The sequence below is a fragment of the Cyprinodon variegatus genome, unplaced genomic scaffold (genome assembly GCF_000732505.1).
Source record: "Cyprinodon variegatus isolate N-32 unplaced genomic scaffold, C_variegatus-1.0 Scaffold690, whole genome shotgun sequence".
Classification (NCBI taxonomy): Eukaryota; Metazoa; Chordata; class Actinopteri; order Cyprinodontiformes; family Cyprinodontidae; genus Cyprinodon; species Cyprinodon variegatus.
In genome coordinates, this window is record NW_015151143.1 from 191,997 (window position 1) to 195,104 (window position 3,108).

Consider the following 3,108-nt stretch of genomic DNA (forward strand, 5'->3'; position numbering starts at 1 on the left):
AAAAGTAATAAAATGGAAAAAAGAAAAAGCAAGAAAGAAGGTTTGCATTTGCTGCAGATTCAGCATCATGATTCCTAAGAAGTCAGTGGTTGTGGGCATGAGGGAGGTTCCATCACATCTTCTCGCTCACTCTATCAAGTCTGGAGGAGAACAGATAGTTTCCTCCTGTGAACTCCGTTTTATACCAAAACACTGCAACACGCCATTATACAGAAGCTGTAAGTTAGAAACATGTTCAGCTGTAGTCTGGAACACGTCAAATACGTTGCTATGCTTTGGAGATAAGTTCTTGATAAGTTACACATAAGTTATGCACAAGTTACTCATAGGTTTTGGATAAGCTGGAAGCCCCGACTTATGAGTAACTTACACCATAAGTCACCCATTAGTAGCTATGAGGTTGCTCACAACCCTTTGTTGTGACAGAGAATGTAGGCACAGCCCACTTAATGGAGTATAACAAAAATACATTATTTTGCCACATGTACTCAGAGGCAAATATACACAATTTCATATGAACATTTGTGTAACTTTTGCTTTTGTAGTTTTTTCCCTAACATCCTCCATGTACTGTTCACCTCATTAAAAGGTGAAGGCAGCTTTGAACAATAGGTAGGAGCTGCAGTTTGCAGTATTTGGAAGCATCCTTAGCTGATCTGGAGAAGATTGCTGACTTGAAATATGTCCTGAAGACATTCACTGACATCCTCTAAAAGTACTCGACTGTTGCTTGGTGCAAAGTTCTGTTTTACAGTAGGTAAAAGCACAGTTTGAATGAAAGTGTAAATATTTCTTTTTTCACTGCTATGGGGAATAAAGCAATACTTAATGCTGATTGCGTTTTTTACCTTAGAAGAGGCTGCCATTGCTTGGATCCCTATGTGGTATCATGTCACTACTGGTGATCAACCCCACAAGGGCTGTATCTTCTGCAAATTTGATGAGGATGTTAGAGCCATGGGTGGCAATACAGTATTTCATACAATGTTCTCAAGACTAAGCTCAGAACACAGGATTCTCATACTCCATTGATGATGGCTCAGGATTTGGAGGTGCCCATCTTGCAGTGCCTGAGACTGTTAGTTAGAACATCCTTGACACACAGACAGAGATTAAAATAATAACTCTAGCTAAACATAATGCAAATAAGGAACTGATAAAATATATAATTTATAATTTAAAATGAAACCTGTATTTCATTGCTTTGCTGGCACTAAAGTGAAGTTTATCTTTTTTTATACATATATTTACTATTTGCTTTAAAGAAGTGTATTATTTACACTAACTATAAGCACCTTTCCATTTTGTTTGTCAGCCCTAACATTTCTCCTTTACTCTTGACACAGTTGTCACCCCTTGGACAATCCTGACCCACTTTCTGAGATGTTTACAGTTATTGTTTCCAGTTATCAGCAGCAGGCACATTGATCTATCCATTTTTTTTGCCCCTGAAAGAACAACAAACGGCCAAAACGAATGGCAGCCAAATCTGTGAGGACCAAACTGTTACTCATCAGTCTAATCTCCTCAGCACCACTCACTCATGATCTGACTGTGTGTATGTGTTTGAATGATTGTGTTTCTGTGCGTTTACATCTCTTAACCTTCTATGTGAGAGTACATATAAAGTTGCATTGTGTGATTTGAAGGCAGTGATTACAGTTAATTATGGTATTTATTTTCTGTGTACTAATGATACAGCCAGTCAGAGATATTTTAGAATGGGGTTCTGCGCCCTTTACTCTGTCAGCAAATGGAAACTGAGAACCACTAGTATTGTGTGCAGAGGTCTGGTGACAACACTCATATGGACTTCTATAACTTAATAAAAATATACAGAATATACGCTATCAATGTTAATATTGTTGTGGAGCATGACTCCAAAGGGCAGAATTTTACACATATTTATATATGTATATATGTTTAAAAACTAATCTGATTTCATTATATTTGCCAAGGTGATAGGACAAGGGGTGCACTGAAGAAAAAAATAAATAAATAGAAATAAAAAAAATTATATATATATGTAGAATAGTAAATTCAGACTATTGTTTTTATGTTATTTCTTATAAAGTATCTTATAAAGCATGTAATTATTTTTTTTGGGACGTTTTGCTATGGGCTGTGAAGGAGCTAAAGCAGACTAGCTTTGCTAGAACTTGGCACTTTTTACAGAAAGTATTAGAAATTAAAAGCAGATACGATTCTTTTGCATTTTATGCAAAAAAGTCACTCCTAGCAAAACAATTTACAATTCATTTTAGTTAAATGAACAGATTCAGAATCAGTACAGTACATTCATTTTAATCTGATCCAAATAAATTATAACATTGCACTCAATCTCCGTTTATTAAGACAAGTAATATGAATGTTTTCAGTTTATAACATGAAGGTACTAACTTTGCAAGAAATTCCTTAGTCCAGAAACTGCCTGTTTTCACCATGTACAGTTGTTTGATTGAAATCCTAAGCTTTTTACATTCCCTTATCTTAAGTACACATGCCGTTAAATGGAATAGAAAACTCCCTTTCAATAGGAAGGAACCTGCTCCAGACCCTTCCTCAGGGTGTGCAGCCATCTGTTATGATAAAACGTGACTTTGAGGACCCATATTCATAACTTCTGCTACTGGGCACTGATAGAGGCAACAATGATGATGTAGCATTTTCTTTTCTTTATATTTTAAGATCGGGAATATGTTAGTTTTTTTTAAACCTTTGCTTAGTGTCTCAAAATGGTCACCATTTATCAGCAACCCTAATATATAGTCTGTAATGCTATTGAAACATGTGCACCCATCATACTATTGAATATCTGCCTTGGATCTTAATGGCATACAAAGATTCCCTAAATTTACACAAAAAGCTCCACCCTCATCTTTCTATGAAACTCGTTTTAGTTTGTCACTGCTTCCCTAAAGTTGAATTTAATAGCTAAACAACCCAATCAGTATGCAGTCAAGAGCTGCATTTGAAATCATCTATTATAACTCCTAGCTCCTGTCCCTTCACCTTCATGAGGTCAACAGTAAGAACTTTATCATGCTGGAAGGATTTACGGACTGCCGTGCCCATTCCAGACAGCCTTTAACTCATACATCATATAAA